The sequence below is a fragment of the Camelus ferus genome, chromosome 19, assembly GCF_009834535.1.
Source record: "Camelus ferus isolate YT-003-E chromosome 19, BCGSAC_Cfer_1.0, whole genome shotgun sequence".
Taxonomy (NCBI): Eukaryota; Metazoa; Chordata; class Mammalia; order Artiodactyla; family Camelidae; genus Camelus; species Camelus ferus.
This window is the reverse complement of record NC_045714.1, coordinates 15162960-15186529: the sequence shown is the minus strand read 5'-3', so window position 1 is coordinate 15186529 and position 23570 is coordinate 15162960. Positions and strand designations below refer to the sequence as shown.

Sequence of the window (23570 nt, the reverse complement as noted above, 5' to 3'; positions counted from 1 at the left end):
GAGCTCAGGCCCCAGCCAGCTGCAGGGAAACTGGACTGGAACTTGGCGGCAGGGGCAGAGGGGCAGAGTGCCCCCACCTGCAGGCCCCTCCCCCACACGATCTATGAGTGTGCCCCGGGGTCCTCTCTGCCCTACAGCGTGCTTGTGTTCATGTGTCCAGGTGGGATGGGGCTGACTGGCCATCGCCGTGAGTCTGGGTTTGTCTCCCAGGTCTGAGTGCATCTGGTATGTTTCTAAGCAGGTCCCTGGACATGCATGTATGTGTGTGTGTGCATGTGTGCGTGCGTGCGTGCGTGCGTGTGAGTCTGACTCCCAGGCGTGTGGCTGAATCTTGGGGTATCTGTGTGGCCTTCATGTATGTATATACTTGTGGGGTGGTGTGCTGGTTCCTCTCTAAGATCAAGAATGGCCAGTCCCCCGAGAAAGCCTGGACCCTGGGAGAGGTGGGGGCAGGAAGGCAGCTGTCAGGCCTTCTCTCTTGCCCCCCTTCCTCCCAGGGCTCTGTCCACCTTCAGCAGGAGCAGCTCAGTGAGTTAAAAATAGCCCCTAGCCTCTGGCAGCGGAAGGGGTAGAGGCCCCTGCAGGGGAGGGAGGAGGAGGGAGACACCCCCAGCCCAGCAGGCAGCGGGCTGTCCCCCAGGCCCTCGCCAGCACTCCAAGGCCAGCCAGCCCGGCTCCAGCAGGGAGGACCCCATATCCGTTTGGCCCCACCTGTGAGGCTTCAGGGACCCGCACCCTGCCTGGCTCCTCTGGGCCCTACTCTTGAGAAAGACAGAGAAGGCCCTGGGCAGTCGCCTGGCCTGAGTCTCAGTCCCCAGAGTGGGAGGGGCCCCAGGGCCTCCACCAGCACATCCCCCAGGGCTGCCGTCCAGTCTGCTGCCCTCCCTGCCCCCCAGCAAAGGGTCCCGGGGCCTTCCCTGGAGGCCCCGGGCAGGGAGCCACACGGGTCCGGAGGGGCAAGGATAGACAACCTGGGGAACCATCTTTCCTCAGGGAGGGGTCAGTGGAGGATTTGGGGGTTTTGTATAGCTTTTTATTGAAGAACCACACGCAGACTGAGAAGTGCACATACCTTGAGTGTGTATTTAATGAATTTCCATAAACTGAGTGCATCTTGTCACTGCACCTGGAACAAGAGAACAGGACACTGCCCAGAGGCCCCTTGGGCCCACGTTCCAAAGGCCGTCACGTTGGATCCTGTCAGCCCGCCATCCCACCTGTCTCTGAAGGTGGCCTGTCATGGGAGCGAGTCTGCAGTGGTTCTGGGAGTCACGGGGGGCCATCCTCACGGCTGCCCAGTGTCCCCTGTGTAACAGGCTGCACCTCACTTCATGCCCTGGCGCTGGTGGCCGTTGGGTTTTTCCAGTTTGGGGTTAGTACAAGGAGGGTGGCTTTGGATGTTCTGGTACATGGTTTTTGGTGAGTCCGTATTTCCACTGGGCCCCCCAGGAGTGGAGCTGCGGGGTGAATGGCCCCTCCGAGAATCTGACAGGGGCACTGCGCACACTCCCAGAAAGGCTAGAATCTGCCTGTAATTTCCCGTGTGCACCTAGAGTTCCTGAAACTTGAGCCCTGGCCTGGGCCTCTCCCTCCTTGTGATTGTCCTTGGCGGGGCTGGGGCTTAGGGTAGGGTGTCCGAGGGAGAGGCTATCCTCCCCCCAGGAGGGCAGCGCCCATGTGCCCTCGGCCAGGCCCGGCGCGCCCAGAGGAGGCGCCCCATCCCGGAGGCCCACACCCACCCTTCCTTCCTCAGGAAAACCTGTGGTCTGATAAGGCCTCCAGGCTCTGGTTTTGTAAACCACCCCGGCACCGGGACCCCCTGTGGGAGGAGGGACTGGAGCCCCACGCAGCCCGTGGCAGCAAGACCACTCCTGCATGACAGAGCCTCCCGCGTGACTACAGGGAGAGGGGCTCTGAGCTGCCCGGACCCCGGCCAGCTCTGGGGCTGTGGCATTCAAACCAGGTGGGATGGCTGCTCCTTCCGGCTCTTTCCAGCAGCTCCACCCCAGGCAGGGTCATCCTCTTCTTTCAAGGCCTTGGCCAAGGCCCCAAGCCCCCTCCAGATCCCTCCCCAGAGTTTTCCCTCTGAACCTATCCTGCGTGTGTGGGGGTGAGGGCCCAGTGGAGGGATACCTGCCCCCAGCTCTCTCTCACACTGGACCAGGCGACCATGAGAAGCTGCCCAACTCCCCAGCGTGCAGAGATCTTTCCTCCAACACAGCCCCTTCCCAGAGTCTGCCAGCTCTGCCTGCGGCTCCTAGCCGCACCCTGGGACAACTCAGCCCAGACCCCAGAGGAAGGAGGGCCCATGGGACACCCAAGGAGCTGGCTTCAGCAGCCCCGCTGGCGGGGCCCCTTTATCGTAGCTGCTTCGCCCTGGTGACTGTTAAGTAACGGTGCTGATGAGAAAGGCAGCTTCTTCTGGGGCTGGTTTTTTGTTCACTTTGCTGGTCAGGTAGGTTCTTCAGGTGCAGACTGCGGCTCAGGGAAGCAAGTGACCCATCTGAAATCACACATCTGGGGGTGGTCCCAGTTCTGTCCAGGCTGGTCCCTCAGGACTCAGGACACAAAAAGGAGTCTGACGTGGCCCCCCCCTTCGTGGAGCACAGGGAGAGGGTGAAAGACCCTCCAGAGGGGCAGGCATTAGGCCAAAGCAGGGCCCCATCTGGGTGGGCCCCCTCCCCGAGCAAGCATGGGCAGTTGTCTTGGCAGCAGGGCGGTCAGGGTTGGGAGTGAGTCCTCAGGGGTGGCTGAGAACCACCAGGTGGTAGGAGCAGGAAAGGCTTTCCAGGTTTAGGGATCAGCAGGTGCAAAGGCCCTGGGGCGGGAAGAGCTGCTGCATCTAGGCCCCGCCTGTGAAGCTGGTGTTGGGTGAAGTTGAGGGTGGGCATGGTGCCCCCTCACCAGCAGTCTCTCTTCCAAAGCAGGTATGCGTCTGGGGGCGGGGGTGGTAAGGGACGGGGCAGAGGCCATATGAGCAGGCTGAGCGGTCCGGGGGTGCCCCAGGCACCAGCAGTGGCAGGAGAGGCTTATTCTGCTTTGTCTCAGATGCTCCCTCTCCCCCAGGCTGGGCTGACCTGCAGGCTGAGCTGTGTGGGGCCTCCCAGGAAGGAGCGTCACCAGCTGGGGTGGGGCTGGCTTCACTATCGAGCTGTGTGGGGATGGGGGAGGATCCATTAGAGGCTGACCTCACCTGGGCAGGGGTGGAGGTCATCTTGCTCCCTCTTAATGGGGACCTGAAGAATGGGTCCCAGAGAATGGACCCTAGTGTCCCCACCCTCAGCTGAGGTGGGGAGAGTGCTGGTGGACTAGTAGGGGTCTGAGATTGAGGCTGGCTGGAGAAGGAGACCAAGCTGAAGCCAGGACCAGGGTGGCCCTCCAGGCACGGCTTGTCGGACCCCCCAGGGCCCAAGCGTCCTGAGGGTGGGGCTCTGCCCTGACCCCTGCCTAGGAGACACTGGATACCTCAGTGAGCAGGAGAGGGGAGTGCCTGAGGCCACTCCTTCGGAAGTGAGAACGAGGACTGAGCCCTCATCCGGAGGGAGGAGGTTTGTTCCACTGATTGGTTGGGTCCTTTTATTTTGGAAGGGTTTTAGGTATCTGGAGAGGTGGGGACACTTGGAAGTCCTGAGAGCCCTGTGTGCCCCTCACTCAGCTCAGGCCCCCCTAAGTTATCAGTGAGCAATCACCGAGGCAGCTTTCTCAAGTGCAGCCCAGACCCTGTTTGGATTTCACCAGTTTTTCCACCCGTGTCCCTCTCCCACTCCAGGACCCAGCCTGGGGCACCCCATCGCAGAGTCGGCTCGTATCCTCAGACTCCTGGGCTGGGACCATTCCTCAGATGTCCCTTGTTTCATGGCCTCAGCAGTTTCGAGGGGAACCGGTCAGGTGTTTGCAGAATGTCCCTCCGTCTGGGTTTGTCTGATGTGTTTTCTCACGATTAGACCTGGGTCATGAATTTGGGGAAGAACGAGCAGAGGAGAGGTGCCCTTCTCCGTCACATCCCACCAGGGGACTGACGTCCCGTGATGTCCCTGGTGACGCTCACTTGGTCACCGGAGAGGGTGCTGCCTGCCAGTTTCCTCCACAGTAAAGCCCCTCCCTTTCCCTTTTCGCTTTCTTATTCAGGGGTGCCCACACTCAGGATGTGTGTGGGGTTCCCCTCCACCTCCTGGAGGGTGCCCCTTGGAGTCCTCCTGTTGGGCGTTCATGTGGGCACGCCCTCGTGGGGACAGCTTCATACTTTGTGTCACATCCAGCATAATGTTACTGTGATGCTCAGGTGGTCCCAGCTCTGGCCATCAGCTCCCGTGTCCTGTGTCCTGCCCCATTCCACCAGCACTGCTACACACTTGCCCTATGTCTTCCCTGCCTTGGCCCTGGTGTCAGTCCTTTCTCCGTGGAGCCATCTTCTCGGGTCCATTTTGCCATTGGGAGGCTCTAGTTGGTCTCCTGGCTGACCTGTTCATCGCTGGCTCTGTCCCAGAATATGAGGAATTTTGTCTTGCTTTCCAGAGTGAGGCCATCCTGGCATGTGGCAGGTTCCATATGCTCCATGAGAGCTGTGGGGTGAGCAAGCGGATGGTGCATGGCTGAGTCAAGGCAGCAGGCAGGGTTACACAGCCCAGGCCCCTCCAAGCCCGCCTAGGGGACCCCGAAAACCCTCCTCTGGTGGGGGCAGGGCCTGGACCTTGCAGGACAGAGCCCCCCCCATCACCTCTGTTTCCTCCTCCTCCTCCCATCCCCTAGCACAATAAGTGGGCCAGGTAACCCTGGGCAAGCCCTGCCCCACCGGGCCACGCCATGTTGGGAGACTCCTGCACAGAGGAGGGACTCAGGGAATGTGCCCGTCCCCCTTTCCTCCCAGGACGGTGCTCGATCAGGCTCTGGTGACATAGCCTCCAGTGCCCGCATTCGCATCCTGACCTGGCAGGATGCTGGGGAGAGCCCGGTGTCCCCTTCCCTGCTGTGACTATCTGCAGCAATCACCAGCTCCTGCAACGAGAGCCGTGGCAGCCGTTGCCCTGGGGAGCAGCCGCACTCCCCCAGCGGGGACGGAGGCCCCCAGCCCCCCTGCCCTGCTTCAGTGCTGACTGCCTGGTCCCCTGTGGCCTCCCAGTTTCCAGAGCCCGCCTGAGATGGAATTACAGCCCCAGGCCCACACCTGCGGCAGGCAGTATTGCCTCCTGGCTCAGCCGGGCCCTGGCTCCCCTTTCCTCCCAGGGCCAGATGAGGTGCCAGTTGAATAGGGTGCCTGCTGTGCGCTCCGGGGGGGGGGGAAGCCGAGGCTGTGGAGACCAGACGCAGGGTGGGGGCGGGGAGGAGGGGAGCATCTTCAGATGAAGCCTCCACAAGGACCACAGGGTGAACAGGGAAAGGGGGACTCAGGAAGGAAGAGGGGGTGGCAAGGCGAAGTCTGGGACCACCAGAGGGCCCTTCTCACTGCAGGGTGAGAAGATAAAGGACCTGGCTGGCCCAGTGAGGGAGCTCAGTGCCACCCTCTGAGCTTAGACTGGCCTCAGACAGTGGAGGCCCGAGGGCCGGCCTGCCTGGGGCTGGGGAAGGCTGGTGGCCCCGAGAGAGGCCTGGTGGGGAGGGTGGCAAAGTGGCCAGGACAGGCCAAGGTAGGTGGTCAGGCCAAGCTGTTCACAGACCCCCAGGAACAGGCCCCAGCTCCGCCCACAGCCCCTCAACCCCGGGCCTGCCTAGGCTGGACCTGGCCTCCCTCCCCACCCTGTGCTGGCGGCCTGGCCTTGCAGCTGGCAGGACGGTGGCTCTGCCCTCTGCTTCCTCCCCGGCTTCTGCCCCATCCTCCAAGCCCTCAGCCCCCGGCTCCTCCTCCAGCCTTCTGCCCTGCCCTCTGACACCAGCCCTTCCCGGGCACATGGCAGGTGTGGCCCAGCCTCTCGTCTGGAGAGAGGGTCTGGAATGCAGAGCCCTGGTGCAGGGTTTAGGGGATGCAGCTGGGAGCTGGGGCTCAGGAAGGAAGGGGGCTGGCAGTTGGCAGTGGCATTTTGGAAGGACGGTTGGGGGTGAGCACTTGGAATGGAACGGGGCGACAGTTGGCGGTGGCAGCTGGAGCGGCAGTGGGGCTTGGCAGGGGTGCAGGCCCGGAGGACAGTTGGGGTGGGGCAGCCGTGGGGTTGGCAGGTAGCCTCTGGCTCTGGAGGGAGGTCTCGGGGAGGCCCAGCAGGAGGGCAGGGCCAGCTGGCACCGGACATGGCCGAGCCAGTCTTGGGAGGAGGCCCTGCCTGGCTCCAGTCTCAGGGAGGCGGCCCCCCAGCCCTCGGGTGGGGCTCTGCTGCAGCCTGGGGTGGCCTCCGGTCCATCTGCGGGGCCCAGGGTGACGAGCAGAGGTCAATTCTTGCTGCGCAGCCCAGACATCCTCAGGCCTGGATCTCCCGCCCTGCCCTCGGCCTCTCTCCCTCCCCGTGCTTCCAGCAGGGGCTTGGAAAGGGCAGGGACAGGTTCTGGGCAGTTTCCTGGGAGGGGCAGGACTCCCAGGGCTGTTGCCATGGGGACGGCTGAGCAACACCACTGGCTGGAGGATAAACAGGCAGGTCTCCTGACCAGTGATTGCCAGGAAGACAGCCCTGGAGAACCCGCTGGGGTAGATGGGGAAACGTGGCCTTGGAGGAAGGAGGGGGGGTGGAGAGGGCCCTGGTAAGGGGGTTACCCACGGGGATACGGGGAAGGAAGATGCAAAGGGATGCTTGTTGTCCCTCTCATCTTCTTTCCAAAGCTCCTCCTGGGCTCAGCCTCATAGGAGAAGACTGGGGCCTGAAGGGGGGGGGGTGTCCCCTGGTCTCTTGGTATCAGAGCATCCCCTCCAGCAACTCTGCCCCCGAAGCCACACAGTGAGGGTGGAGGGCAGGTGGAGGGCTGGCTGAGCACATGGTGCAGGGGCTATGCAAGGACTTTTGGGGGGCCCTGTTAACCACGCAGCTCTCTGAACTGAGAATGCCCTTCAAGGCATCTGTAAGTGGGAGCAGGGGCAGTGTGCCCAGAAGGCCGGCCATCAGCAAGTGCCTCTGTGGGCCTGGAAAGCTTCTGCACCTTGGCCCCCAAGTCCCCAGTCCTGGCTTCAGGGCAGCTCACTCTCCAGGCCCCCAGCCCCTCATGGCCTCAAGGTGCCTCTTGGGCAGGCTTCAGACATGCTCACACACGTGGCTGGGGGTGAATTCCAGAACCACCACCACAAGGACCAGCGCAGAACCCTGACCATTCGTGGTTCACCTGTCTTGTCCACCAGCGCAGCAAGGGCAGGGACCACAGCTGGTTCATGGGCCATCTCAGGTACCTTACTCCCCAGGCCCTCCCAGACATCCCTCTGCTGGCTTCACTGGCTCTGGACACTGGGTGCCCTGGTCAGAGTATCACTGAGGCCGACCCCATACTGTTGGTCCTCACCTATTCCCAGAGCCACCTCTGGGGCAGAGCTGTCCACACGGAGGCCACCCTTCTATAGACAGTGAAGGACCCGCTAAAGGTTGTCAGGCGGCAGATCCCTCCTGGCGTCTGTGCCAGGCCTCAGGGCTGAGGTGCAGGGCATGTCCCAGCACCAGGGTCCGGAAGACCCCAGCAACAGTGGAGGCTTTTGACCTAGCCTGGCGTCTGCCCGCTGTGAGTCCAACCCTGGGCACCGATGAACGTGGGGCCCCTGGGTCTGTGCGGCCAACATCTCCCCATCACAGCAGACGCCCCGAGCTGGCTCCAGGGAGTCCAGCTGCATGATCCTCCTCTTCTCTGGGCTCTGCTGAGAGGCCACAGCTGCTGCTGCTGCTGCTGGCTCCTTTCTTTCTTCTTTTCTTTCCTTCTGTTCTCTTTCTTCCTTCCTTCTTCCTTTTCTTTCTTTCTGACAGGGGACTATTAGCTCCCAGAACCATCACTCTCTGGAGGTGGGTGGCCTTCAGTTTCAGGCTCGGCTTGATCAGGGCTCTCTGAGATGGTTCTTGGTTCTGCCCTTCTGGTCAATCAGCTTCATCTTCAGGCTGCTTGCCCTTCTGCTTGCCCAACAGAAAAGATGGGCGTCTCAGTCCCCGGTCACTGGCAGGGCTGCTGGGGAAGCAGGTGTTGGATTCATCATCATGCAGGGTGGGGGAATGTGGGGAGAGTCCCAGGGCCCCAGGGACTCACCCCAGACCTCAGCAAGGCTTTCTACCAAGACCAGAAGCCTGAGGCTAGCAGGTGGGGTGGGCCCTGGTACCGGTGAAACGAAGGCTATGTTCTCATGGGCAGGCCTCATGAGCAACGAGTGAGCACCACTGGGTACTCCACCAAGGCAGTCTTAGCAGATCTCTGTTCCCGCACAGACGATGGACATGGCTTCCTAGCAGTGCTGTTCTCCTTGGAGAGTGTCTGGGGTTGAACCACCTTGGGGGAGATGGGGGCAGTCTCTGAGGGGGGAGGGTAGCCATCAGAGGAGTGGTCTGCCTAGGTCTGTGTGTGGGGGGACTCCTGTAGGGAGCATCCTCTGTCCCCTTCAAGGGAAAACAGAGTGACCTGTAAAACCCTCCTGGAGGGCTAGAGGCAGCCACTACTGAGGGTGGCTGTGCCCAGCCCCCACCTGCCAGGGCCAAGGAGAATGGGGCCTGTGGTTCCAGACCAGGGAGGTGTGACAGAGAGGGTCCTCCAGAGGAAAGGCTTGGGAGGGGGCTCCTGAGCCGGCGATGCTGGCCCAGGCAGCGGTAAGGGAGTAGGGTGAGGGTGTCTGCACAGCCATTTCTAGGCGCCGGCTGCAGTGAGGGAGTGTCCCAGCCTTTCATCGCTGGCTGCCAGACCGCGGCCGCCCTCGTTCACTCAAGGAGAATTCCCCCACCCCCCTAGCCTGCACTCCCACTGCAGCCCAGTGAATGCCTCCTCACACATCCTGAGAAAGCGTCCGTAATGCCCGCCGCCTCCCACCTCCCGAGGAATTCCGCGGCGCTGGGCCCGCAGGGAGGTAGGGCGCAGACGGTCCGCGGCGCCTCCCCATTGGATGGCCCGCTCGTGCTCGACTCCCCTGCGCGGCTAGCCAGCCACAGGCTCACCTCCCTTCCCACCGTCGCGCCCGGGAGAGGAAGCGAGGTGGCCTTTGCCCCCGCACAGGCCAGCCAGGAATGCGGGGCCAGCTTCCCATCTTCCTATTCTGCCCGCCCCGAGGACTCGAGGAAAGCAGGGGCAAGAAGGGACGGGCAGGGCCCATCTCGGGCAGCAGGATTCGAGATCGCTTGCGGGAGAAGCGGGGCAAGGCCCAGACCGCTAGCTTCCCGCTCCTTAGCGGGAACCCTCACCCACAGCGGACAAACGATGCTGCGGGAAGGACCGACGAGCGCTGCCGCCGGTTCTCCTAAGTTGGCCAAACCCAAGCCCAGTGCCAGGCACTATCCCGTGGCCCGCGCCCCGAGGTGCACTTCTCCCTGGGCGCGCTGAGGTCCCTCGACAGCGCGGCCCCGGGCCCCTGGGCGCCGTGGGAGCGCTTGTTGGTTGCACAGCGCGCTGCCTGCATAACCGGCGGGGAAGGCGCGAAGTTTGCGAGAGGCACGCGGCGCGACTGCGCGTCGGGGTGCGGGGACGGCCTGTGGTCCCGGGACCCTCGCGTCCCAGAGGAACAGCCGCGCTGGCAAGCCAGGGTGCGCAGTCCAGGCAGGCGTTGCGGTGCCCTCGCCTCGACCCGCATCTCCCATCGGGTGGTCTCCCGGGGGCTGGGTCCCGGTGGGAAGGGGCACCGGCGCCCAGAGACCCCACGCCGCGCCGCCCCCGCCCCCCGCCAGCCCCGCGGAGGGGCTTCCCACAATGCCCAGCGAGCTCTAGCCCGCACTTCCGCTGTCCGGCCGCCCACGGGGGGGCGGAGGCGAACCGACCCCCGCCGCGGCCCCCTCCACCCCGCGAGCGGAGCCGGCAGACCGAGGGGCGGGGCAGCGGCCGGGCCGGCGGGGCGGGGCCCGGGGCGGTGGCCGGGGGCCGGGGCCAGTGCGCGGGCCAATCAGCAGCGGCCGGGCGCGCGCCGGGGGGCGGGGTCAGGGTCCGCCGGCGGGGCGCGCGCGCGGGCGGCGGGGGCCGGGGGGTTGGAGCGGCGCGGGGGCGCGCGCCGGCCTGACGGACGGACGGACGGACGGACAGACGGACACAGCAACCGAGGCGAGCGCGCAGCTCGGACCCGCCCGGACGCAGCGCTCGCCCTGCGGCCGCGGCGATCACCGGCGCTGGTCTGGCGGCCGCGGCGCCCGCCCGCGCCCGCGCCCCATGGGGTCACAGGTAAGCGGCGCCGGCTCATTGTCCGCGGCCGGGCTGGCGCATCGCAGTGGGGCCGGGGCTCGAGCCGGCCGGGCCGCTCCTGGCCGGGGCCACTCCGAGCCGGGGCGCGCCCCCGCCGCCCGCCCCGCGCGCCCCGCCGCGCCCCGCCCCGCGGGGGCGCCCTCCCGGCGGCGATCGGCGCGTCCCGGCTGCGGCTCCCGGGGTGGCGATAGCGACCCCGGCCTGGCCCCCGTCGGTACCCGTGCTTGGGTGGCGCGGCTGGGCGGGGCGGGCGAGGGAGACGCGGGGTCCCCGCGGGGCTGAGCGCGGAGGCGGAGGCGGCGACGGGGCTGCCCCGCGCCCCCTATCCCTCGGCGCCTCCTGCCGCCGCCGCCGCCGCGGTTCCTCCCCCGTCACCTCCGAAAGGGGAATTTTCCAGCTGGTAATTTCTGCTGCGTCAACGCCGTCCCCAGGAGGCAGCCCGGGGGCGTCCTGGCGCCCCCCGCCCGCGCCGCCCTGCTTGCCCCCCTCCCGCGCCGCCGAGCCGCACCCGGAGCCGCCCGCGCCGAGTTTGCCAAGAGTCGGAACTGCGGGAGGTGGGCGCGGCGGGTCCCCGCGCCCCGCCGGGCCTTGGGGGTCATTGTCTACCCCTAAAGCCAGGCACCAGCCTCGTCTCCATTTTAATTACTGGTTGAACCGGGCGCGGGGTCCTCAAGGCCGGGCGGCTAGAGGAGCGCGGAGGGGACGGGGCGCGCGGAGCGGCGAGGGGCGCGCGGAGCGGACGGGGCGCGCGGAGAGAGCAGGGTCCGCCGCGAGCCGCGTCTTTGTTTCTCTGTAAATAGACATGTCAGTTTCACAGGGTAGCGCGAGTCCCTGTCTGACAACTCAATCCCGATGGCAAATGGGGGATTTCTGCACCAGGACGAGGATTCTGGCTAGTTGGGGTCCCTCCAGCTCTGCTAACAAATTTATGACTTACGGGCTTAACGGACCACGCACAATAGGGCTGGACCGAGGAGCCTGGGTGCAAACCAAATGGGTGAAGGGCTGGTATTTTCTGACACCGAGGAAATACAAACAAAAGAAAGTTTGACTGAGATTCTCAGCGAATTTCTTCACGCTTTCCGAGCTACAATCTCAGCGACGTATTTGTCGCGGATTACAGAGGCAAGATCGTTATCAGCATTGTGTACAGAAATGCTAATTAGGCCACACGTTTAGCGAAACGGCTGGGCGCAGACACCTGTGCGGAGCCCTAGTGTGCGCTTTAATTGTATCTGTTGTAGAATCTTTCATACTGGATTTCTTATCAAAGCTAACTTCCCCTTTGGGTAACAGACTGGATTCACTCTGTTGCTGGCCCGTGTGCTGTCTGTGCAAGGCACTCTCTCCGAGAGTGGGAAATAGTTTGTTCCCCGAAAGGGACATTTTTAGAAGGGTTTTTCGCATGAATAATGAAGTAGACAACAGAATTCTCTCATAGTAGAACCCTTCCACTTGGTACATTTTGAATTGAAAACTTTGGACACCTTGCTATTCCGGAAAGGAGTGAGTGATCTGAAGCAGAAGTTACTGGATTTAAGTAGGAACTTAGACAGTGTGCCCTCTTGATAATTATTTTCATTCCCTTTACTGAAGGGAAGAAGGTGTGCATGTTTGGGGGCGTGTTGTTGCGAGAGTTCTCTTTAGGAAGTGGTGGAAAGTACTTACCTTAGGATAAACCAAAAATTCATCCTTTCCTGGAAGCCAGTCTCCGGATGACATGTAAGTGGGCCTCACTGACATCATCCTGGGTGTAAGAATTTGGTTTCGATTAGGTGAGATAATTGCTGTTCGGGTTTAGCTGTTTTGTGTTTGAAAATGAGCTGTTTGTCCACATCCTGTATCTGACGTTCAGGATTGGCAGACTGTTGGCTGCAGGGGCACCAACCCTCTGGGATGCTCCAAGTCCCGACTCAGTTATCCAGGTCAGGGTGACGCCTTGCTGCCGTAGGTCACACATTCGCACTGGAAGGTGTGGTCAGCACTGAGAATGGGTGAGGCAGCTCCCAGGACTTCTGCAGTCAGACGATGTGTTATTTGCAAACATGTTGAACCAAGTATTAACAACTTTCCAACATTGTCCTTACGTGGGGTTTTTCAAATTAAGGGAAAGTGGGCCACGGTGTCCCGGGGGTCTGTGTTTCTGGGGCAGCCGTGCAGTCTGTTCTGCTCTCTACCAGAGGCCTTCGACCAGCTGAGAGCACCCGCACAACTGTCTGTGCAGGTCTGCAGCGGGCCCGGCGAGCCGTGAACTTAATTCCTCGCTCTGCCAATGTCTTAGGTGTTCAGGTGCCCTCTTGGCTGCTGCGTTGAAGTGGATGGAGAATTCTAGAAACCACTGCTCTTGGCCCCTGCTCTGGGGGCTTCGTGTTCTCATAAAAATGTAGGCTTTCTCTCTCTCTGTTTTTGATGGGGGAGGTAATTTAATTAATTAATTTATTTACTTAGTGGAGGTACTGGGGATTGAATCCAGGACCTCATGCGTGCTAGGTGTGCACTTTACCACTGAGCTGTACCCTGCCCCCTCTTCTCTCTGATTTAGCAGATTTTAAAGTCTGTTGAGTGATGGTAGGTTGTCAAGAATTCCCTTGTGAATCTGCCCCGTCCCCTGAGCAAGAAAGATTCTTCTGTCACCACAAGTTTGCTTGAAGGGCCTAACTCGTCAGAATAAATGGATGATTGAAAATCTCTCTTGAGGCCGCAAGACTCAGTTAAGTCTTTGATACACAGTTGTCTTGTCTTAATCTTGGCACATGTCCTCCGCTCTTGGCTCTGGCTCTGGTGCGGCCAGTACAGCTGGGGTCTTGGACCGCAGGGGTGTCCAGGCTTGCTCTCTTCTCTGCCTTTATGCACCTGACACATGAGTTGGGGCTTAGTGTTCCGATGTGCGGGTGATGGCAGAATATGTATGGTGGTACTGTCCACAGGTGGGGGCATCATGGAAAAGTTCCTAACAAACTAGAAAGTTGTTCTAGTAAAGGATGAAAACAAGCCAGACCTGTCAGATTTGATGTCAGTGTGATTTACGCAGTGTTCCGTTCTGTATTAGCCATGCTGCTTAACTCTTATTTAGATTTTAAATGACTAAGTATTTTAAAACATCACTGTTTGGCCTTAAAAAGTCAGTGACCTAGGCTCTTTAGAAAGTCGGAAAATGATGTTAGCGTATTTTCAGCAGCATTTACAGAGCTGTTGTGTCTTTCTAGTCGTGCTGGGCAGATACTCGCGGAGTTTCTATTCCTGACAGAGACTGCGTATTTGAAGCCCTGCTGTAGACCAGCCTGCGGGCCAGACTGGGGACAGAGTTCTTGCAGAGGGGCCGGTGACCTCCCAGGATGGGCCAGGGTGGGGGGCATACAGGAACCACTGATGTGACCCAATGTGGGTGACAAATGCTAGTGAGATCTCGGAGCAGGATGGTGGTGGTGGTGGGGCACGTCTGAGTCTCTAAGAACTATTGGAGGGAAAGGGTGTCCTTGCAGACCCCTCCCCAGTCCAGCGTTGGACCCACAGTACCAGCTCCTTGTCCTGGCACTTGGGGAGCGAATTCTGTCCTAACTTCTGCTTTGCAGAGAGTGGATAGCAAGTGAGAGGGCAGGACCCTTGGGGCCAGGCAGCTTTCGGGGGGCTGACTGGCTGTGGGGGGTGGGTGTGAGAAGTGATTTAGTTTCAAGTGATGGTTTGATTCAGGTCTTGATTCAGCACACAAATTCCATCCTGAACATCCAGGGTCACAGAGCACGCTTCGTCTTTTGGGGGAAGTCTCAGTGAAGCAGTCCTGTTCCTGGTCCCCGAGGGGCACCTCATCACTGCATCACCTTGTGGGACAGGTGTGCAGTCCTCCTCTGGAAAGATCCGCATTTGTGACTGATTCTCAGATGTCCTTATTTACATAAGGCAGGCAGCACTGCTACTTGCGGGTCGAGGCACTTCTTTGTAAGGTTTTGCTTGCATCGCTGCTTCATCTCCCTCTGGTTACATGGTCTGCTGCGAGAAGGCCCAAGGCCGGGGGTCATCCTCCTCCGTGGAGCAGCCCTCTTGGGCTGAGAATCTGCAGCAGCCACGGCTGCCTCATGGAAGGGGGACACTTGCTTTGGGCAGGTCGCCCTCTCAGAGCACGGAGGGTGTGACCTGTGAGCTTCCGCGGCTCCACTCTGACGCAGTCATCCGGCCATGCCCAGGGCCCGGAGAGCCCAGCGAGAATCCCCCCCGTCAGCCGCTTACCTGTCTGCAGTGTGGACTTGCTGCTCTCCAGACTGACGTCCCAGGAGTGATCCCCCACATACAAAGGTTGGCTGCCCTGAGTTACACAGGAATGGCGTGGGGTGATGCAGACAGACGGGCTTTCTGGAAACACACTCTTGTAACCCACCAGTCGGCCCACTGTGTGTGCTCGAGGAGGCGGTCACAGTGAGAGGGTGGATGGGGCAATGGGGGTGCCACTGTGAGGGTGGCCCCGGAGGACCGGAGGAGACGAGTGTGTGTGGGGTGCGGTTCCGGTTGTGCTGCAGGCCCCAGAGGCGGAGGGAGGTCGAGTGGAGGAACTCGGGTGGACGAATGGAATGGCGGCGCCTCGGTGGAAGCGTGTCGGGCAGGCGCCTCGGACAGGCCTTGGAGACGCTGCCCTCTGTGGGCCTTTGTGTCTGGTGCGGTCTGTTCGCACCTTAAACGGGTGTATTTTCTTTTCTCATCTCATCCCATTCGAAGGAATGAAGCTTTTGAGCAACAGTTTCCTTTTACTTGGGAAGTTCAAAGACAGCTCAGAAAATGTCGACAGAAGCAGTAGTTCCCGCAGAGGCGGGAAGCAAGCTGCCTGCGCAGGCAGTGGCCCAGGATCACGGGGCGCCCGGCTCCTAGGCCCAGGTCCTCGCTGCAGTGCCCGGACCAGCGGTGTCCCCTATGCTTCCGGTAAGGTCGAGTCAGAGACTCGACTCCCAAGGTGGTTCTGAGGCCCAGGCTCCTGCGCCCGTTGCAGGGAAGTGGGCACGCTGGCCTGAGACACGCCCGACCCCTGGTCTCTCACAAGGCGGCTTTGTGTCACCTGCACCCTCCCGTCTGTGCTTAAAACCCCGCTTGCTTTTCCAGCGTGATCCAGCTGTTCCCACCAGCCCCGCGGCTGGCTCCGTGGCCCACATCCGCCCTTCTGAACAGAAAGTGGAGCAGGCCTGCCGGTGCACGCGCTCTGGTCCCGAGAGGAGGAGAGGTCATGACGGGAAGCGGGACGCAGGGACAGGATTGACGCTTGTTTCGGGGGTGGCAGCAAGTGGCCTCATGGGGCAGAGCTGCAGGGCTGGGGCCTGGAGCCCAGGATGCGGCCCACCTCCTCCCGCCCCACCCCCACTGATGGGCAGGTCCCACGTGCCGTCAGGTCTGTGCCCTCAGATCTGTGCTGCTCAGCTTCTTCCCAAACAGCAGCCATTGACTTTACAGTGGGTCTTCAGATCCAGAGACCAGGTGGGGGACACTGCTGGGCCACGTGGGACTGAGCCCTGCGTTGGCTGGCCAGGGAGCTCCTGGGGTTAAAGCACCAAGGGCCTTTCTGCATTCTTCTCTTGGGGCCCGAGAGCCCCCAGACCCCAGGGTTGGGGAGAGGTCCCAGAGCTTTTGACACATTCTCATTTGGGGCCTGTCCCTCAAACAGGGTGGAGCCCCCCCGGCAGGGGTCTGGGGTTGTTTCAGGGCACTCAGACTCAGAGAGGTGGGACAGAAGCTCTCTGCTCTTTGGTTCCCTGCCGCATCCCGTGAAAACCACCTCAGCGCGGCTTCTGTTGGCTGGTGGCCTGAGTGCGTGTTCTCTGCTGCCTGTTTCAGAGCCTACAGATCAGTGCTTCTTCCACCGGCTTCTAAAAATGTTAGTAATAAGATTTCACTACCGACTAAACATTAAAGGCAGGCATTTCCCTGAATAAAGATTCTCGGAGGAGAGAGAGCTAAGGAAATGAGTTCCTGCCATCCTGGGAGAGCCCGGGGTCTCCGTACATCCTGAAGGTTTCCCAAATCATCCCTGTGGTTTGAGGTGACTGTTCCCGACGGTGTGTACATTTCTAGTTTTTAGTTTCTGAAGGGAAACCAAAGGAGTCTGGACACAAAGCCACGTGGGCACTAACTTCGAAAGAGCCGAGCTTCCGCCAGGCAGGCAGAGCCCCTGGGGGGCAGCCTGCGCCTTGCTCTCTGAACAGTCCCGTTCATGGCCGTGCTGTTTCCCTGCGCCCGCTGCCACCTGCTGTCACTTTTGCTTTCGCTTCTGGTTGTGCGTGGGTCGCTCCATAAGCAGGAAGTTCACGTTTGCTCCACAAGGATGTGGTGGTCTTCCATGGCCTATGATGGTATAGGAGCACTGGGACTTCATCACTTTGATTTTGTGGGAAGATCTTCCCCTCAACCTCAGAGTGTTTTGAAGAACTTTTCAGAAGTGGGTAGTGATGGGCCTCCATGGGGTCAGTGATGGGCCCACTGGGGCCTGAGGAAAGGGGCCTTTAACACTGGAGACACTGACTTTTCTTGTTTTTCCTTACGTTATGGGTAGAACAAAGAGGGACCAGACAACACTGTCCTTGGATGTCCCTCTCCGCCCAGTCACTGAGCTGGACTGGACAGTGTGGGAAGCACTAGGCTGTGGAAAGGCACTCTTGCAGCTTCCTTCCTTCTCCTCCCTGGTCTGGCTTCTCAGTCGCCTGCTGCTTCACATTCTGCACCAGGTGGAAACCCCACATGCCAGGACCCCTGAGCAGAGGTGGCTACACGTTTCTGACAGCGGCAGTACCGCGGCGACGGTGGTTCCTGTGCGGCCAGCTGGGAGCTCAGGATGCGCCGAGCCGGGAGTACTTCCAGGGAGAAGCAGATCGGGAGGGTCAGCCCAGGAGATGCGCCTTCGCTGCGTCTGGCAAATCCTCTCCAGCAGAGGGTCGGGAGGTGGTTCAAACACGAGGTGTCTTCCTCTGAGGTCGGCAGACGCGTGGCGCCTGGAGAAGCCAGCAGGGCAGGCACCATCTCTTCAGTTTCCCCGAGCTCTGCCCAGATTGGACACTGGGGATCCCACCGACCTCACTCGTAAATTTCTTTCGCTTGGTCTTGAGAAGCAAGAATAGTCGTGAAATCATGAGTTTGGTGCCGTGGTTGTAGTTTTCTTGGTAGACACTGAGACGGACGTGTAGCTGTTAGCACAGATAATGGTTTGTCCATCCGTTGTCCGGAAGCCGCCCAGGGTGCAGCTGGGCGAGTGGGCGTGCCGGGTCCATGCTTCCCTGCAGAGCCGCCCGGGTGCCCGGCATCAGCTCTTTCGCTGGCATGGGACGTGCACTCCCACGTTCCCCTACGTCGCCCGCGGTGGGTGGGGATGCGTGCCCTGGCGCAGGTGCGGAGGTGAGGTGGAGCCGCTGTGCTGTGAAGCCCTCCAGGGTCCGGACACGAGTGGCTTCGCCACATGTCTCTTGGGTGGCGGGTGGACCACGTCAGTGGCGCTCATCTCGGAAGCCCTTGAGAGCTTCATAAAGATGCATCTTCCAACCTCGCCCACACTCCTGAATCGGACGAGGGTGGGCCTGGTGCACAGGACCACGCAGATCTGGGGCCCTTCCTGCAGTCACTGTGAGTTAGGTTGCTGTTTTAAGAGGTTCCCGGGGCTGTCATAACGAAGTACGACAAACCTGCCCCCTTAAAACAACAGGGATTTATTCTGGAGGCCGGAAGGCCTGCTCAAGGTGTGGGCCCCCTGCCTGGAGGCTCCGGGGAGGACCTCTCATGCCTCTTCCAGTTTCTGAGCTGCCGGCCATCCTGGGTGTTGTTGGCCAAGACACATCCCTCAGTCTCCTGTCCATTCCCATGGCCTTGGCCCCTGGTGTCCAGGTTTCCCTCTTCTTATAAGGACACCGGTCATACTGAATCAGGTCCACCAGAGCGACTCTATCTTAACGTGATTATATCTGCAAAGACTCCATTTCCGGGTGAGGTCACGTTCCCAGGCACCCGTGGTGAGGACTTGGTCGTATCTTCTGGGGGAACATGGTTCCACCCACAGCACCAGTAGAGCTGGGGTTTGCTGGACAGATTTCCACCTTTATTTCTCAGTCCCAGCATTTATTGAGGCTCTCCATCCATCACCAGCTGTCGCCTCACGCCCGCCTTTCCCTGGATGGCATAGCAGATGTGGCCGGTGACCGCCGTATCAGCAAGCACCCGGCAGACCTGCGGGAAGCAGGGCTGTCGGCCTGGGGACACGGCAGCCCACGAGGTCCTGCTCTGCCGGGTCGCATGTCCCCAGAGGGGAAGCGACAGAGCAAAGACAGAAGTCAGCCCCTGCCTGGGAGGGGGACACGGGGGGCCTGGAGGGAGGCGTGGTGGGGAGGGGGGCTGAGCCCCAGGGGTCCAGGGGCGGTGGGGCGAGTGGTTACTGCCCCCTGCACTGCTGTGTGCACGTGTGCCCACCTGCCCCACCCCCATCGGACCCGGACCCTCCTCCCCCTCAGGCAGCTGGTGAGACCTGAGGCCCCTTTCAGGGTGGCGTTTTTAATGCCAGGACACTCAGGAACACGAAGGGTATCAGCTGTTGAGACGCAGTCTTCCAATTTAGAGCTCTCACACTACAGCGACACAGGGAACTTCCCCTCACACCAGATAGTGTCCTGAAGCAGCTGGTCTGAAAGTCCGAGTCTGAGGCCGTGATGACTGCGGGGGGGTCCTTGGTCCCTGCGGGGCTGGGGGTGGGGGTGTGGCTGCGGTCCCCAGCGTGTCGTCCGCAGTCACAGGTGTGGTCCCTCCCCGTGGGTCCCGGGGTTGCCAGGAGCCCGCACCCTCGGGAGGCCAGGGTTGCTGCTGTCACTCCGATCACGCCGAGGTCAGCCCGCAAACAACGGCTGTTGCCTGATGTTGTGGGAGGAGGCGGGCCCTCTGCAGACCGTAGGGCTGTGCCTCCCCCTGCCGCGGGCCCGCGCAGCCCGGGAGGCGAGGGCTGCGGGACCGGACACCTCCTCCAGCCCCTGCCTCGCTCAGTTACACGTGCTCCCCAGTCTGTGAAAGGCGTGTTGTTCTTTGGTGACCTGCTTGTATTTTCGGATCTTACTTTGGAAGTTTTCGGGCAGACCCAGAATTGGGAGGGTGTTTCCTTCACTAGCAGCAGTCACCCCCAGCGGCTCTCTTCCCGTTCACTCGTCTCCTTCTGTTTTTCCCTCTGGACGATTTTAAAGCAGATCACAGACACTCCGTCTCGCCCTCCTCGGCTTCACTGGCACGGCCGACACGCAGCCGAGAGCCTGGGAGTCCCTCCGTAGGGTCCCCGGTGTGGACTTGGGGTGGGAGACTGCCCGTGTCTTTACTGCCGGCTGCCTTGAGTTGGATCTGGCTGAGTCCACAGACGCCTCTGAAATCTCCCTTCACTCAGTTCTGTGCTGTGTTGAAGAGTCGGAGCTGCTGGTCCCACGTGCTGGTCTGCCTGGTGGCGTCCAGGGCCCAGAAGCAGCCCTGGCCTGTCCTCCTGCGAGGGGCTGGGAGGGCCAAGGTGAGGGCGGGCGCGGCCCCTCCCGCGTCTTCGGGGACCCGAGTGCCGCGTGCTCGGCACCCAGAGTGTGGCGGTGGCGTGGTTTTCTGTTTGGCGCCTGCTCTTACAGGTATGTGCACCTTTTGTTAAGGAGATGTACATGGAGTTTAGAAAATAATCATCACCTGTGTAAGTTTTATTTAAAAATTTTAGGTTTGCCATCCGTTAATAAAGTGGAGGAACATCTTTTTTAACATAATTCTGTCTTTTTAAAGTAACTTTTTTTGCAGTCATTCCTTTTAAATATCTTAATGTGAACTAATTTACCTCAGATTTTTTTTTCCCCCAGGTAAGTCTTTTTTTTTTTAAGTTTTTATTTTTTGGGGGGGAGATTAGGCTTATTTATTTATTTACCTATTTTTAGTTGAGGCAACGGGGACTGATCCAAGGACCTCGGGCACGCGAGGCGTGTGCTCTGCCCCTGAACCGTCACCCCCCACGTAAGTCATTTTCACGCACAGCCGACACTCGGGCTGAGACGCTGAGCTGGCCGCCGCTGTGCCAGTGGCAGCTGATGAAATATATGCATGGCTAAGTGACGTAGGGTCTGATCCTAGAATTTCCCCGTCCCTTGAGGAAAAGACGGGCTCTGGCAGAGCCGGACGTCACGGTGGGACGGGAAGCTGCTGCCGGCTTTCCTGGACACCAGTCAACGACGACACCATATTTAAGGGAACCTGCTAGGCGGCACAGCTTGGCCGTCCCCTCCCCGCGCACCACGCCTTCCGCCAGGGCCCCGGGAAACACCTGTGGAGAGAGTGCTGCTTGTGCCCAGGGCCCATGGGGACTGTCCTTTTTCTTGTTAGAAGTCAGAGCCAGAGCCTCGGTGCTGGTGGGCCCAGGGCAGGGGAGGGGGCAGGAAGGAGCCGCCTGTGCCCCCCCCCCGGGGGGGGTACCCGGCCCCATGACAGCCTGAGGTTTTCTGCGTGAGACTGTGTTCACATCCACGCAGCCAGCGTCCATGCGGGGTCTGGGGCCTGAGGGGGTGGACGATCTGCCATCCTTTCAGTTGAAACATCCTTTTCAAGTTGGTGAAGGTCAAGCACAGACACCGTGTGATCCCTACCACCTGCGTTAGGGGCCCAGAAGGAGAGGAAGTGTGGGGTCTCTCGTGTGATGCTGGATTCTGCCTCCTGGGCGCTGGTTCCCTGGTGTCCTTCTGCCCCGTGCCAGTGTGTGGTGGACACGCCTCTCACCTGTGAGTTTTGTGAATGAGGGGCTTGCTGGGAGGGGAAGGGGTCTGAGCACACGCCCGGTCCTGCTCTCTGCTCTGATTTCCCCCTTGTTTCTCATAAACGTCCCAGTGCCCATGTCAGCGACACTTCTGCTCCTCTGAGTTGGGGCTTGTTTATTCTCAGTGTGTCGGGGTTGTCTCCTTGGGGTAGGGGCCCAGAGCAGAACTGGGGTAAAGCTGGAGCACACCTGTGACTCAGGCACACAAGATGCACTCCAGAAGGATGCTTGCTTCCTGGCCAAGACCCTGCAGGGCTTTGTCCTCACACAGAGGTGCCCACCCCTCAGCCCTGTGCCGCCCCGTTCTGTGCCAGGGGCGGTGAAGCCTCCAGGAGGGGTCTGGGTGGGGGGGGCCCTCCCCGTGGGCCGTGGCCATTTGTCAATAGGGTAGGTTTGGGGAGCCCCTGTGTGCCCCCCAGCCCTCCCTGGTACATCTCCCCACAAGTCCGCAAGTCAGTGGCAGCTCCCAGGTCTGTCCTTTCATTTCTTACAGCACCTGGGAGCTGTCCCAGCCCGCACTTGGCAGAAGGGGCTTCCCCAGGCAGACGCGGGAGCGGGACAGGGTGCCCCAAGCCTGGCCTCCCAGGACTCTCCCCCAGGGCCCCTTCTTCAAGGCCTCTGACCCAGAAGCCCTCCCCCAAGCCTCTCCCCCAGGACCCTCCCTCAGGGCCCCCTCCCCGGGATTCTCCCCTGTCCCCTGGGACCTACAGCACCCGCTGAGCTAGCGCCCAGCTGATTCCGAGTGGTCCACGTGACCCCCATGCCGGGGCCCCTGGCCAGGTCTGCCCCACCTTGGTCTCCTGTGTCCGTCCTCCACCCCCATCTCTGGCCCTTTGGGCTGGCCTGTGCCCCCAGCTGGTGCTGCATCGGCCCCTCAGTCAGGGGCCCGCTGGCCCCTGTGGGGGTGTCAGGGGCAGTGTGGCCTGTTCACTGCTGAAGCCTGGTCAGTCCTGGGACTGCCGTGTCGTCGATGCCACCGATGCCACGGGGAAGCCCAGGACTGGATGATCCCGAGGCGGGGGGTTGCCGAGTGGTGGAGGCAGGACTCGCCTGTGTCAGAGGAGCCGCCCTGTCTGCCTCCTGCTCGGACAGCTCTCTTCATTCTCTCAGCAGCCGGCCACCAGCCCTCACTTACTTGGCATCTAACGAGTGTTCACCGTCTGAAAGGCCTTTGCAGAAATGAGAGCGGGGCCTTGGAGACATCCGATTGGCTGGCTGAGATTCTGCTGGTGCCGGGCAAACATTAGTGCAGGCCCCTGCGTCCGTCGTCCGTCCGTGGTGCTCCCTGCCTGCCGCCAGCCTAAGAGGTTATGGACACGTGTTTCTGCCGCTGCGTGGGGTCCAGGCCCAGGTTCTGCATCACCAGCGATTCTCAGGCAGCATCTTAAGTGGGGTGCCTTCTCTTGTTTTCACAGAGACTGATTCCAGCAGTTACTGGATGTAAAAGAATGTTGCAAAGTGTTAAAAAAATCCCGTATCTGGTTTAAGGGGTGGATGAGAGTTCTCTGAATTACTACTGTAACTTTTCCTGAGGTTGGAAAGTGTTTCAAAGCAACAAGGCAGAAAGACAACCAGAGACGGTCGCGCTGCTGGAGAGCAGGCCTTGCTCCCACTTACTTCCCACGCAGACTGTTTTTCTTGGTGGCGGAGAGCACGAGCGTTAGAGGTGACACTTCAAGTTACAGCGCATCGCAGACTTAAAATCCAAGGAAATAGTCTTCTGCCTTGTTAAGCCTTGTCAGCTTTCTTTTTAAGAAAACTTAAAAAAAAACATTTACATTGATGTGTGGCTTTTTCTCGGGCTTTTGTCACAAAGTGCCACAAACTGGTATAGCTAACACAACAGAGACGTGTTCCTTTTCAGTTCAGAGGCCAGACATGCAGTCGCGGTGTCGCAGGGCCGAGCTCCCTCCTCGGGCTCCAGGGGAGGGTCCTTCCTGCCTCTTCAGCTCTGTGGCTGAGGGCGTCCCTGGGCTGGTGGCCACATCCCCAGTCCCACTGTGTTATGGCCACATCTGAACTTGGTAAAATCTGCAAAGACCCTATTTCCAAACAAGTTGACATTCACAGGCACTGTCTTTTGGGGACACGGTTCACCCCACAACAGCTGGTAACTCAGTACCCATCCCCCAACTTTGCTATGAGCTGTGACTAACCCAGAGCTTCAGAGCCCACACGTCAGCCACACCTGTGGTGTCTGCTCTGAATTGTGAGACCCAGAGCACTTGGCACTGGGCTGTCATGGGGTGTGTGGCCAGTCAGTGGCACAGCCTCACTGCCCACCTTCAGCCCCAGCCAGGACCAGGAAGCTGCCATCTCGCTCCACTTCTACCAACGGTTAAGATGGGACATTTAAGCCATATTTATTTTAAAATGTAAGATTTCAAAATCCCAGGTTCCATGTAAAAAGGTCCTGTGGCTTTGTTGGCCCCAAGGGTGTGCACTGAGCTTGATCAGCGCTGGGATGTGGACCTTCTGCCGAGAGGCTCCCAGACTTGGAGGGACAGTGTGGCAGCGTCAGGTGACAGAGGCCTCATGTGTGCTGTCA

General features: G+C 60.5%; 1 protein-coding gene across 2 annotated transcripts in view; it reads left to right on the top strand.

The window, feature by feature from the left end:
• The first annotated feature begins 10016 nt into the window (after positions 1–10016).
• ZBTB46 (zinc finger and BTB domain containing 46) overlaps positions 10017–23570 on the top strand; it is a 52021-nt gene continuing 38467 nt past the window's right edge. Inside the window, exon 1 of one of the 2 annotated variants that reach the window (XM_032461601.1) lies at positions 10017–10236. The gene's annotated coding sequence lies outside the window, so the exon portion shown is untranslated. The remainder of the gene's footprint in view (positions 10237–23570) is intronic. The other variant, XM_032461600.1, reaches the window with a different exon arrangement.